Below are 15,358 nucleotides of genomic sequence, written 5' to 3'. Positions count from 1 at the left end.
TTAATGCACACCGAGGTTAGAGACTGCCCGAGAATAATGGTAAACAAGACAAAACTCAGTTTGCCCCCCCCACCCCATCTCGCTGACCAGCGATCTCATGCTGCCCCTAGAAGCTTCAGTATCTGCCCGCTGTACCACGTGTTCTGGACCTTGTAAAGGCTTTTCCTGTCAATTACCTTATTTCCTGTGAATCCCGTTGTCTGGCAGTTGTTTGCGGCAGAGGCCTTGGGTGAAGTTGTAACCATTTTGGATTGCCCATTTTGGAAGAAACGTATAAACAAAAGAGCGGTCTCTCTGCTTTCACATGAGTGCCTGTCTGATTTGTATGCTATATCACTATTTCCTCTGTGAAAAATCTATCTTGTAAGATTCTTCGCACATACACTTTTGTCTAAGATTTTTCCAACAGTTGCTTTCTAGTTGATTTTCCCATTTGGTTTATATCTCCTTCAGCTTTGACCCTCCCTAGTGTACTGCTTGCACTCTTCTGTGGGCACATACTGAATTATAGTAATTTCCATATGTATCCTTTCCCACCGTGGGTTATATACTCTATAAAAAAGAGAAATGTGTCTTTTTCTTTCTTACTTTCTCAGTTAATCAGTGTATTTCCCTTATATAGTGACTGCTCATAGTTGTTTACTTGAGTAATTTGAGTCATATTAATGGCTAGAAGTTCAGGCACTATGGCAGGCTGATGCAAAGGGAGACATTTTTTACTTCGCATTATGTAATATAGATGGATGCCAAACATGGCTGACAGGAACAGCAGCCATTAGTTAAGTAAGGCAGTTCCTCAAGGAAAGCTAAAGTCAAGTTTTAGTTGTTGGTGATCTTCACTCAGCAATATCCTTAAACATCCATCTTATATCTGTATGTTGTAGGAGACAAAATTGTCTGTCAAAATGAGTAGGGAAGGATGAATACTTCCCCAACCACTAGGATGTAATTGTTCAGAAATCCACTGAGTGACACGTGTTCTTCTGCCACAGGTTTTTCTTTATGTCACTTGCTGTTACCTCGACAAGCAGTGATGCCTTGGGGATAGCATAGGAGTTCTGATTTGTTCTTTTGGCTCTTGGCCGTTGTGCAGGTGAAGAGCTGTCAAGCCAAAGCTTCAGTGTTGGCTCTTGGGGGAGACCCTACTCGACTTACACAGACAGGTCTCAGGACGCTAGGATACGAAACTTGATTGCTAGAAGTGACCCTTTCATCCAGATTGCTACAATGCTAATGTGTCTTGATTTTTCACTATAATAAATACTATTTCACAACCTTTATTCTGGCAATCTTGGTTTTTCAGTTAGTAAAGGATGAAACATTGAGTTAAAATTTCTGCTTTCACATATTTCAGAGAAACTTTCTAGACACATCTCTTCCCTATATTGTTCAATAGAGCATGCTGTAAACAATTCAAGTGTATTCAACCGTTTTTCAAACCAAGCAATTGTTTTTCAATAAATCTAGATTAATAACTATTAACTAGCACTATTCCAAGCCTTAGGGAATTCTGGGAAGATGAGGAAGATCTTGTCCCTCTTTAAGATACGTTTAGGCCATATTCTTCTTGTGCAAGCCAGTCTGTGAAAAGCCACGTCACAGAGGTCATGCTCCTAGGAGGTTTCTCAGCAGATGGGGAGATACAGGTAAGAGACACCACCCTGCCTCTCGCCTGTTGGCCTGTTGAACTTACTTTTCGGTGAAAACTGTAGGTCTCAATTCACTTTTTAAGCATTGGGATTCACTTAAAGGTAGACTTGACATTTGGAGCAGTGGGCATGGCTGATTTTCCTCACTTTGGATCAATAAAACAAAGGCTTAAGGTATATTTTTCTAGTTTTCTTAACGTCCGGAAAAATAGCATCTTCGTTGTGATTGGTGCTTTTGACTTGTCAGCACTATAAAATATCATTTCCAGTTCCTTACATCACCAACACGGAGGGCCATGGGTAACCCCTCCCAAGTTTGTCCTCCCCTGCTCCTAATTTGATTTTTGTGGTCTGACATATACCCACTTGCTTCTGAGTTTTCAGTGATCGTGAAGGCTCATGGTTATGGGAAACTGGCAATCATGTGATAAAACCTTCTAGACCCTGTAAAATCCAGATGCCACTGTTTACCTTGTCTTCTAAGTCGTCTTTTCCTGTTCTTTTTCTTATATTGGGATCCCTGCAGCTGAAAGCGGCAAAATCTTTTGCAGAAAGGACACGATGACTGAATTTAAACCAAAGTGCATTAAGGATACAAGGTCAGACTGACATTTAAGTTTTATTGGGTTCAAGATATAAAGAATCTTCATTTTTGTTTGGGAGGGCCTGCCTTCTCCTAAGTGACTAAGATAGCGTCTGTAGCTTAAGCCAGGCATGATTTACACAATTGTCCTTGACAAGTACTGGGTTAGGAAGGAGCATATGAACTTATTCTGGTCAGTGACATGTGCGATTACTGGCAAACAATGATCAAATGTTTTTTCTCTGATTTTATATATATATATATATTTTCTCTGATTATATATAATATATATTATGACATATGTATGACACAATATTTGCTTTATATATATTTACTACATATAAATATAGGTCATATATATATATATATATATATATATATATATGACACAATATTTGCTTTTCTTCTGGACATGGTTGTGTCTTTGTGAGATGCCTCTGTGGTTGGCATCTTGGCAACATAAGAAAGGCTAGCTGGAACAAGTTGGGGGACAGGCTGAGTTGGGCATGCAGAGAAACGGGACAGCCTTGTGCCTGTCTAGTGCTTGAGACTTATGTGAGATAATAAATATCCCTATTGTTTTGGCCACTCAAGTCAGAGATTAAATTACTGGCATCCCAAACCACCCTGACGGATGAAGTGTGATTGGCTGGAGTTAGGCTGAAAGACATGACTTCACAGATCGTTTTCTTCGCATACTGCCATGTTTCCTAAAATTCTACCAACAGGCTCTTCTGTGAGTGAAGCCATGGAGGCCTCTGTTAACTATAAAACTGCTTTCTGGAAGGCATAACACATTCACATTTTATCTCAGTATTGAGTAAAAACTCTCTCATTTGTCACTGATTTCCTGAGAAAGGAGCAAATGAAACAGCAAGGTTTGGTGAGAAGGAAGCCACGAAAGACTAGAGCGTGCGATGATGCCAGGAGGAAGTTGGAGAGGGTGGGCTTCAGAGCAGGTGAGCCGGGAGCAGCTTTGAGGCATCACGGGGGAAGCAGTGGGGAGACACCGGGCAAAGAGCAGAGACCAGGATGGGCCCCGGAGGCAAACATGGCTTATCCCAAATGGAGTTCTACCATCCAGGGCCGCCCCAAATGGAATAGTTCTGAGGACACAAAAAACTGCCTGGGTTCTCACTTGAACTTGCAGATTCTATGGTTCCTGCATCTCCCACTGTATATAGATGCTATCAAGTTTTACCTGTCTCAGTTTTTCCAGTTGGCTGAAGAAACTCAGCCTCTGCGACATAATGGGATTTAATCCTAGGGCAAAATATTTATTCCCAACAAGGAGACTCTGGGTCTAATGATTTCGGCGTATACAGTTTGATTTGGGTTTGATAAGACATACTGATTTCAAGTCTTGAAAAGAACATTCTCTTCTTGCCTTTCTCCCCTCCCTCCAACTACCTGCCATCCTCTTAAAAAGATAGAATCTTTTCTCCCGTGTGCTTCAGAGTAATAGAAAGTTGTATTTTTTTTTTTTTCTTCTCTTGGTGGACATGGAATGGAAAAAACCCGACTTGAATAGACTCCGTGTGAAGAAATATATTCTGTGGAGGCTGAGGACAGGTGCAGCTTCTGCAGTCATTCTAGATCTCATTTTCTAAACAGAAACTTCCCAACTCTGCGTTTTAGTCTGAAGCTCATGTACTCCCCCCACCAGGTGCTTCCCACACGAGCAGAACATATGGTTCTGCTAATGTGCAATAAAACTTGAGAGAAACCAGTGAAGCCTGCTCTCGTCTGGGAACAGAGAATCTTTCCAATCAATTCTCCAATGATCCACCCGTGTCCTCTTGGCACCTCCCTTCTGGGTCCTGCCAAGCATTAGCTCCTGGCTGCATTTCATCTCTGCCTATTTGCTCCTAAGAGGCTAATCCCATCTATTCCGTTTGCTGCTTTTAGAAAGGGGAGGAGGAGGTGAATCAAGAGATGAAGTTGTTTTGAGATCACCTTAAGGCAATTTCAATAATAGATGACTGCAGGGCTGAATTTCACATCCTAATTATAAATGACTACTTGAGTGGATGGACTCCTCTACAAAGTGCTTGGAGTTATGGTTTTGCTCTTAGCTTGGTACTATTTCAAAAATCTGCCTTTGCTTTATTATGCAGCCCACGGAGTGACCAGTGTAATTAAGTTGCCAAACAACCCCCCCCCCGCCGCCTCTTTATCACCTTCTCTCTTCAATTACTGCAAAGTTTCTGAAAAATTCAGATTAGTGCCTTCAATTTCCTACTTGATCCAAGCAAACGAGGCCAGAGTAAACAGATGGTGCCGCCGCATTCCGGCAGGCAATCGGCCCCAGATGCCACAGGACTAGAGAAAAGACACGCACGGATTGGGGTGCTTTGGGCTCCATGCTGTGGGCATCTTTATTCCACAGTTCAGAATCACAAGTCTTATGGTCTGAGAAATGGGATCATCTCTCTGAGCTCTGTGAGAGAGCGCCCAAAGTATGAAGTAATTTATAAGGGCGTCAACAGTGGGATTCAAAATTTTAATAAACAATTACACATTTAGTAAGGTGAAAATTAGTTAATCTGGCACTCTATCTGTTGAACTCTCCATTAAGTAGCAATTTTGCCCAATTATAGTAAAATACAATTAGTGCCTATAATGAGGGCCCTGAGTCCCTGCAATTATTGGAGTGCCTTCTGAATCATCCAAGAGGGATACCACTGTGATCAGCACAGTTAATGTGACATTTATTGTGTATTCCGTTTTTTAAAGCTTGGGATTCTGTCCTTGACCTAAATGGTAACTCACAATCCTGTGAAACCGACTATCTTCTACGGAGGTGTGGTTGAAAATATCATGTGTACAAGGAATCCTGTTTATGATGATCTTAGGGGAAATTGTTTTAGATCTTGCTCATTACCTGACCTGATTGACTTGTGTAAATCATCATGTTTCTTGTTTTGCTTTGGCCTCTTGGAAGCTTCTGGGCTGTAGGCTGTTACTGCAGGCTGAGATGGGAGGCTAATCTGATTCCTTGGTTTTATGATTTTATTCTCTCACCTATTTGTCTTTATTCTCCTGTTCCCTGAACCATTTATTTTATCTTTTTTTGGTATGTGTTTTGGTAAGTCATCTCTTTTTTGGAGAATGACTGGAAATATAAATGCTGGGTTCCCTTCCCTGGGTCGTGGTTAGTTATGTAGGGAATGCGGTATCACCTAATTTTCAACAGTAAATGTCTGCTAAGAGTAAGACTTTATGAGTAAACTCTGAGATGGAACTTTGTTTCTTCATCCAGTTTCATGAGTAGAGTAGATATGTGCTGGTTTTTCTAGATTTGTGTCTTGAAACATGTGAAAATGACTTACAACTCCTGAACGGACACAGGTCACTGCAAAGCTGGGAGATTCAAACTCAGTTCTCGTAGGACTTCTCTGTTACCTGACACAGACCCTTATGTGGCCTTGCGTCACAGCACTCTGATCCCAACACATAGAGTCGGATTTTCATAAGGCATTGTAAGACATTCTATAAAGAACAGAATAAATTAGGCAGCTTTTTAAACCTTGAATGTCCTGTCTTGGTTACGGTCTCATTAGCTACTTTTCATGGAGCATTATGCAGTATTAATACTCATTTTTCAAGTCTGTTCCCTTTCTGCGAAATGTGCTTACACAAAAGGCTGAGGAAGACATTTTTTTTTTCCTATTTAAATTGATGATGAATAAATGGGTCATATGCTTGCGGTGGTGTGTTTTGGGGTGAGAGAGAGTGGGAACAGGGTGAGAATAATAGAGGTGTTCAGATGAAGGCTGGAGCCCTCCCACTTTCCCGTGTCTCCCTTGAGCAGTAATCCCCGCTCCATTAGTACAGAATGAGAGGCCATTTGGGTAAATATAGTCACATAAATATATCATTAGGCAGTTTTGTAAAATTCACATTATTTACTCAGGCAAATATGTAATTAGAACACTTTTTAAAATACAGATTATCTACCAAAGAGACTCAGACTGTTCCTTTGGAGCATTTAAGCCTATTGGGTAAAACTGTAATTAGGCCATTAATTAAACCCAAATCATATTATTTATTAAAAGGTGCTTTGCTGATCTGATAAGCATTTTCTTTGCTCTTTTAAGGCATTTTAATAATTGATTATTGTAAACCCCTTGGCTATCACTTGCCCTTCATTCATTCCTTTCTGATTTGCTTCTTGTTTCATTTTATGATGACGGTTATAGATTTAGATTTCCCTGTGGATAATATGTGCAAAAATGCCTGATCTAGCATTGCCACCCTCTTTTCCTGCACACCCCTTCAAAGATGTGAGGATGAAAAACCAGTTCACTATTTTTTTAAGCTATATCCCTTTTGAATTTTTTTCCCCCAGGGGAAGTGGTTAGTAGTAATTGTCCTTTTATTTTTTCCTCATTGTTACACATGGACTTGATCAGATGAAAGTTCTTTCAAGTTCTGAAACATTGAGATTGTCTGAACTTTCTGGAAATGAATTTGTTCTGAACCAAGTCAGCTTCCCTTGTTGGGCCAAAGGGTGTATATTTGTAAAATGCTTAATTCAATGTACTCTTCTGTTGGCGGCCTTGAAAAGCTGTGGTGACCCACATAGGGAGCAAACCTTCATTCCATCTCTGGTTTGTAGAGAGCAGTATTGGTTTATGGTCTTCCAAGGAACACATGTCCCAGAGGATTTTAATGGGGGATGTGTGAAAAGGGTAACGTGCTGTTTGCCTTGCCTTGCTCCAAATCCAGTCTCCATCTTATAGCGAGGGTTTTTTTTCTTTCACTCTTTCTAAAAATGCAATCTGATCAGTTAGTTTCTGAAAAGTCTATAGTTCTTTGCTGCTCGGTCTTTGTTTTTGCTCTACCCTTTGTTTGGAACCCTGCCTGTCTCTTGACTCTCTTTTGCCGAGGCAACTCAGAAACTGAGTGCAGTGTGAGTTAAGAACACAGAAGTAGGAGCCAGACTGTCTCGGTTTGAATCCAGCTCCCCTTCTAACTAGCTGAGCAAACTTGGCAAGTCACATATGTTCTTTGCTCCTCAGCTTCCTTATTTACCTCCTCTTAGGTGAAGATCAGTGTGAGTTAATACATAATATATTAATGAATAACGTAATACATTAACACAAACATGAATACATAAAGTGCCTACATAGCTGTCACTATTTTTTAGGTCTTTTGCTTCTGGGAAGCCTTCTTTAACCCTCCACAGCTTGGTTTTCCCTGGAACCTCTCCTGTTTTCACTCCAATCGCACATTGCTTTGTACATACTGATGGATTACCTTTCTCTTATGCTAGGATAGAAGCTCCATCAGCAAAGAGACACAGTCCATCTTCTTTAATGTTCTATCAGTAGCACCTAGCACTCTGCTGGTAAAAGGGCTGCCTGTCCAGGAGGACCCACATGATTCAAGGTTCTGTGTTAGGTGCTAAAGATGGAGTAGTGAACAGAAAGAGCATTGCTCACCCTCATGTAGCTTACAGTCTAGTAGGGAGGATAAATTGAGCCAATGATTATGTAGAAAATATAAAATTGCAAGTAAGACATGCTATAGAAGATAGGTGTGTCATTTCATAGGGGTCTAAAATAGATAGCTCTGAAGAAGTGATACTTGGATAGTATCTGAAGGATGAGTGGATACTCAGTAGAAGAGAGAGAGAAACACATTCCAGTCAGAGCAAATGGCTTGTGGCAGTGTCCAAGGTATGAACCCAGCAAGTGGGGGTGAATTGCACAATGTCCACATCTTCCAAGGGAAGACACTGAGGACAAAAAGAAATGCTACATGAAGCCAGAGAGATAGATCAGGATGATGCATGGAAAACATTGGAGACCACCTTAAGAAGGTTTTCTCTATCATAAGTTAAATGAGAAACCACCGATCTGTTTTAAGTAGAAAGGGGACATGATTCTATTGGTATTTTAAAAATACCACTCATCTAGACATGCTGTCTGTAAGGCGGAGAAGAGATGAGATGAGCATAGCTGATGGAGAGGAGAAGTACATACAACCAAGTTATATGTTGCTGCCAGAAGTCTAAGAGAAAGATTTTGGTGACGTGGACTAAGCTTGTAACTTAAATAGGAAAAAAAAAATGCGTGGTTATGAGAGGCATTCAGCTCCAAAGTCAGCAGGATCTGATGATGATTGGTTATGGGTGCTGAGGGAGAGGGAGTCACAAAATGAGACCCTGGTATTGTAAGCAAATGAATGTTTTTTTCTACTATTTCCTGAAAGCAGACTATATGAAGAGGATGAAGTTTGGGAGGAAAATAACAAGCTTTTCTTTGGACATGTTGAACTTAAGATGGCTTTGGAACATTGTAGATATTATTTCAAATAGGAAGTTGGAAAAACAGTTCTGGAACTAAGTCTGGAATATTGACATTAATCTAGGCATCTTCTGCAAATAGGTGTATAGTAAAGCAAAGGAAGTAAATGCAGTCACCTAGGTAGAGACCCTCAAATAAGATGAGGAAAGAGCTGGGGACTGAGTCCTGAGGACTCCCAGAAATTGTTGACTGGCAGGTGGTCGATGAACTGGTAAAGGGGTAATGAGAAACACACAGAAGGAAGGAAACCAAGAGATTTATATTGCAGAAACCATGCAAAGAGCATGTTTCAAAAGGAGAGCAAAGTCGTGTCCAGAGCTGCTAAGAAGTCCTTGGGATTTAGTGACCCAGAGGTCATTGCTGACCTTAGCAAGGATGAAGCAATGAGTGAATTCACCGATGGAATAAATTTAGTAGAATCTGGATAATGAAAGAGAAAAAAAGTTTTGTTTAATGAATACTTTCTCAGCCTGTAATATTTGTATGTATCATGACTCTCACAAAGTAAGATACTAATATGTGGGTTTTTAAACTTGATTGTCTTTGGCACCATTTTTTTTCTGGTGCATCTTACAAGACAAGATGTCCTATGGAATCCCAGTTTGGGAAATGTTAGGCTAGGAGTATTATTTAGGTGACCATTCATGATCCTGCCAAATTTCTCATTTCACAGGGGATGGCTTTTTATCTACTTTCCTTGTCTAATGTTGGACTAGAGTGTTAGAATTTTGTGGTGGTTAAGAGAGAGATCTCTGAAGCTAGACATCTATAGTTTAAATCCTCTAGGGTACTGGGTGAACTTGAGCAATGTGATGGTTAATTATATATGTCCATTGACTGAGCTAAGGGATGCCCAGATAGCTGGTAAAACATTATTTTCGGTGTTTCCCGAGAAATTAGCATTTGAATCAGGAGACTGAATAGGGAAGGTCTGCCCTCACCGATGTGGGCAGGCATCATTCAATTGGTTAAGGGCCCAAATAGAACAAAAATGCAAAGAAAAGGCAAATTCTCTCTGCCTTCTTGATCTAGGACCTCCATCTTCTCCTGCCCTTGGACGTGGGAGTTTCTCTGGCCTGCAGATGGCAGATCATGGGACTTCTCATCTACAGAGCCAAGTGAACCACTTTCTATATAACTATATAGCACAGTTGGTTAAGTGGCCAACTCTTGGTTATCAGCTCAGGTCGTCATCTCAGGGTCGTGAGATGGAACTCGGTGTTGTGCTCTGCGTTCAGCATGGAGTCTGCTTCAGTTTCTCTCTCCTTCTGCCCTTCCTGCTTTCAATCTCTCTCTCAAATAAATTAAAAAAATCTTTTTTTTTTAAAAAAGCAGAAATTGGAACATGCAGAAAATGGGGGCATACTCCCAATTTGTTTTTTTCTTCATCTTTGCTACCAAGCAGACCCCAAAAGAAAGCATTTTCTTCTCCTTAGTATATTGACAAAAACTAGTTATTTCATTCCTTGTTAGAGTAAAAAGAACTAATGGCTCTTCTGATATTCTAACCATCATCATTAACAGTTTTAAATTGCTACTAAGTGTTAGTCTTCTAAATACTTTATACACATTAACTCATTTAAATTTTGCATAACTATCACCATCTGCATTTAATAGGTAAGGAAACTGAGGCACAGAGAGCTTAAGTAACTCACTTAAATTAGTATTCTCCAGAAGACAGAACTGGGAGATAATATATGTGTGTATACACACACACACACACACACACACAGCTAAAGCACCCCTTCATTTCTGCTTTTTAAAGCAAATGTTTATTGGGTCTTTCTCGGAGAGTCTAGAATCAGCTTGACTCTGTGTGCCTGCATGTGTTGGGCATCTATTCGGATGCATATTGGGTAGGACCCCTTAAATTTCACAAAAGGGACTGGCCGTCTCTTCCATTCATTTGGTTAATGAAGTCTGCAGCTTTATCATTCATATGTAATCCTTGTTTTTGCCAGGGAATATTAATTGTCTGCTGCTCAACTTTTCTCAAAATCTTTGTTAAAAAAGAAGTGACTGCTATTCTTGGAGAATTGCATAGACGATAATCCGTTTGACATTTCCTTCAAGTTAGTTCCTTAAAATTGACCCCTAGATCATCAGGCTGGGAGACTGGTAGGTAGACTCCATTACTGTGGCCTTGTAGAATTCTTCTCAACAGCTTTGTGTCCTGGGCCCAGGGTGCGCTTCCAGGCATGCTACCAGAAGGAAGTCTTTGAAAGTCATTCTCTGGCTTTACCGGGGGAGATTTTTATCTCAGACCTCTCTGCCTTTTCAGAAACCCCTGATATGCTATTAATGATAAATGCTCTGAGTTTTGGAACTAATTATGTTTCTAATTTTGTTCTGGCCAGTTGCTAACATGTCTATAACCGATGGTACAAGCTTATGCTCTGTGTTGGATGTCTTCTTATCCCTTCTTCTGCACGTGGCTCTAGGCCCTGGAACCTGACCCGTAGGACTATATCAAGGGGATTCTCTGCCCTCAGGCTTCTATTGGATTTGGGCCATGAGAAGTATCAGAACGAGATCTAAAGGCAAGGAGAGAATGAAACTAGGTACTTATTCCCTGAGCTCTCTGCAGGTCAGGACACTGCGTGTTAGCTCCTTCCTTTTGTAGGTCCACAGCTCCTACTGGGCAGCCTGTCCCTGCAGAGTTCTTTCTCTGGGTACAGGTAACCACTCCCTCACCTTGCCCTTCAGGTCTAGAGTAGTAAAAAATTCCTGGCGGAGTTTTTTTGGTTATTTTCCCAGAGGCACTCCACTTACCCACTTTTTCCATTTCTTAAATCCTTCCAGCACTTTTACAAATAGTCCCTTTATTAAACTCTCCTTAATGGATTCAATTTGAATGTGCCATCAGATTCCTGCTGAGACCCTGACTGATAGACTCTAGCAACTGCTGGGCACCAACTAATCTTATTTTTATTGTGCCCTATTTTATTTATGGATTTATCTTTTATTCCTTTGAATGACAAACCCCTCTGTTCTATAAAGCACCTTAAAATATTCTTTAGCAAAGAGTCAAAGTGTAAATAAAAAAAAATGCATATGCAAATAAATATGCTAGGTCCTCTGCTTTATGCTGGGATGAAAAGACAAGGCTTAGTCCTTGAGGAGATCAAAGTCTGTGAGGAAGACATTCAAGGAAGCAAATAATCGCAGTGCATTGTGATGAGTTATAAAGATGTAGGCAAAGTCCTCGGGGGACCCGATATGTTCCTTACTGAGCTCAGAGGAGGCAACGGAAACTGGTCAGAGGGACCAGAGGGCTAGAGGGCTAAGGTGCTCACAAAAGGTAGGGCTGTCAAAGTCCAGGGACTAGAATGGCGACAGGCACCCTACGTGGAGGGCCAGTTATTTATCTATCCGAAACATCCATGATCTTGCTTGGTGTATTGGAGTTGCCATTCATGTCTTGTGGGATTGACTATTTATTATTTTTAAAGTCTGCTAATTTTCAAGCCTTGATTTAGAAAAGAAAAAAACCAACAACTTGGAAAATGCAAAATACTTTCTTATTCCCCAGAGATTTATGTTTAACTCAAACGCGACTAATGAGCCTCACAATATGTGTCTAATTCCTTCCCCCTTTCACGTACTACAAGGCTTACATAAATCACATGCCCGCTTCATCAAAAGTGTTCTTAAAAAGTAAGATAGATTATGACTGGGAATATGAGCAGCAGGTAAGTCATGCCTAAGTAGCAGAATACACATATTTCGGTTTCAATAAGAGGTGAAAATTGTAACAGTGCTTTAAAAGGAAATTGTGATTTACTATCTGATCTTGGAATAAGCCTAAGAGTGGTCCATCAAGAGCCTGCAGGCAGACACAATGTGTCCTGCTATGTGTACTAAAGATGGCTATTTATTATCTGTCACATATGTTTAAAAAAGAAGACTAAACGATCAAAATCTCTGAATTGTTTAATTTTGGATTAATCAGAAGATGAAACATGGGCTCTAGGTCTTTCATCAGCCTTCAAAATGAGTCCTGACCTCGTCTGCTAACTTAAAAATGAAACCGAATGCAAACCTTCCCTGCTGTGTGAAAAGGTTTGGCTAGCAGGTCTCCTGGACTTTTTTGTCTGTTGGGTTTTTAATGAGGACCAAAGTCTGGGTTCTGGAACATTGTGAATTTTGATTACAGTGGGGTTCCAGCCTGGTTGGAATGGGGGAAATGTCAGAAACCTCGTGAGCTCACCATCCAGCTTCTGGATGAAAGGCATGGGAGAAAGCTTCTCAAATGCTGCTCAACTCTTGGTTTTTATCCAAATCCAAACTCTAAACCCACAGAGGTTCAGTAAGCACAAAATCCCAGCCAATCATTGGCTTTGTAAAATGCCAATTCCTCTTTTAGCAAACAATTATAAGGCATAATTGCTAGTAAGGAAAATCAATCGACCTTCATAGATTTTTAATTGCCCATTTTATTTTGCTTCCTCATAAGTATCAAGAAGATGACATTGGATTTAGTGCAATATTGTGTTTCTGTTAAAATCTTGACATCTCAAAAGTGAGGAGGAGCCTTAATGGTCTCCCATGATCAAAGTGCCCCTTGACAGCTCTGATCTCCAGTAAAGCATGTTTCAAGAGTATACTGAAGCTAGAAAGTGCTCAGTTTTTTAGCTTTTCTCCAGAGACTTCTGCAGAGCATGCCAATTAGTGACTTGATGGGTGGTTTGCATGTATTGACAGACATCAAGACATAAGGATCATTCCAGGCAGTGGAATTAATTTTAACCCTTATCCAGTTTAGAGTAAATAACCCTTGGTCAAAATAAACAACTAGATGATACTGTTGCGGTCATGTATATTGATGCTGCTGTGATAGAGCAATGGATCTCAAACTCTTCAATTTTTCAACCTGTGTGGTGAGACAAAAGTTCTATGGTCCAGTTTGGTTTTGTTTGCCCCTGACAAGGTGAGGAGATAGGGTATGTTGGGTGTGTGTGTGTGTGTGTGTGTGTGTGTGTGTAGGGGGGAAGGAAGTAAATATTGTTTTTTTATTCGAATATAGTCCACACACAATGAATGTTACATTAGTTTCAGGTGTAAAACATAGTGATTGGACTAGTCTATACATTATGCTGTGCTCATTGCAAGGGTAGCTCCCATCAGTTGCCATACAATGCTATTATAATTCTCTATGCTGTGCCTTTCATCCCCATGATGTAGTCATTCCATAACTAGAAGCCTCGTACCTTCCACTCTCCTTCACCCATTTTGCCCATCTCTCTACCACACACTGTCTCTGGCAACTATCAGTTTGTTCTCTGTACTTATGGGTCTGTTTCTGCTTTTTTAAACATTCTTTATTAGAAGAGAAATGTTATGGCATTAGAAGGGATAAATGGAATTAATAGCTATTTTATATTAAATATAAATTAGCCACTTATTGTTCCTTCATTTTTTGAATACTTATTGAACGTTTAAACCCTGTGCCAGGATTCTGTAATAAAGGTTAGCTCTTGTTCTGAATATAAACACCTTGACTGGTAAGCACAGAGTGCTAGGGGAGTTCCCACAAGGAGCATCAAACTAAGATCAGAGAAAGGGAGGATTCCCTCCCTCCTTACATGTGGCTGGCTGTATTCCATCATAGTCCTGGCTTGGCTGCATAGGATTTTGGGGTTTTGGGGTTTTTTTTAAGATTTTTTTTTTTTTTAACTTATTTGAGAGAGAGAGAGTGAAACAGCACAAAGGGGAAGCAGCAGAGGGAGAAGGAGAGGGAGACGCAGGCTCCCCACAGAGCAGAGAGCCCTAGGACCCCGGGATCACTACCAGAGCTGGAGGTAGATGCCCAACTGACTCAGCCACCCAGGCACCCAGCTGCATAGGTTTGATTAGGACCCTGGAGTACCCAAATTCCCAGACAATGATTGAAAAAAGACAGCAGAACAGATGCAAAAATACAAGAAAGTCATGGAGTTATGTTTTCGTAATTCCCTTTACCCTGCTTTCTTTAAAGCAGTGATGTTTACTTGGATTAAAGTGCATTTTAAGTAGGGATGACGACACATTGAAAACTGTGACACACCTCAATTTCACTTCTAGCCTCTGAAACCTGAAATCTGCTATTTAGAAAAACACACAATTCTGTTACTATGAAACTTTGTTTTTCAAACTGACTTCTTTTCAGGTAGTCCACAAAGGCTTTGACGACTAAAGTTTTATGTTTAAATTTTCAAAATCATTTAAGAAATTAGTACAAATATATCCCGGTTTATTTGGATGGCTGATTTTTTAACCTTCCACTTGATCTGTGACCCGATTTGCAATTGTCTGTTGCAAGTTCTTGCCCAAAGAGGCAGCATTTTACTTTCAGCGCTGTGTTGTTGATTTTTTTTTTTTTAACTTAAGGCCTCAGGTGACCATAGATGATTTCAGTTCATCCATGATTTTCCCCACCCCCCTCTTTTAAATGGTGGCTATTTGTTTCTTGGTTTTGAGAATGACTGCTGTAAAACATTTTGGAGTTGGTTTAATGGAGTTTGAGATCTGTGCAACTGAGTCCTATGAGGACTGACCCAGAGGGCACATTTCAAGTCATAAGGTAACAAGACATGCGTATTTTCTATTTTCTTCAAATGAAGGGTGGAGGTGTGAAGATAGTTAATTGAGCACTGAACGTCTGCCAGCCTTTATGCCAAGAATTTTGCATACCTTACCTTGTTGAATCCCCAAATCTTATGAGACAGCTATTAACCCTATTTTGATGTGGAGAAGTTAAAAGTTCAGAGAGTTTAAGTCTCTTGCACAATGTTGCATTGTCAGGATTAAAATCCAGCCTCTTTCACCTGAAG

Source organism: Eumetopias jubatus, unplaced genomic scaffold, assembly GCF_037043125.1.
Source record: "Eumetopias jubatus isolate StellerSeaLion01/CBP00866 unplaced genomic scaffold, mEumJub1_p1.0 scaffold_15, whole genome shotgun sequence".
Taxonomy (NCBI): Eukaryota; Metazoa; Chordata; class Mammalia; order Carnivora; family Otariidae; genus Eumetopias; species Eumetopias jubatus.
This window is presented reverse-complemented; position numbering follows the sequence as displayed.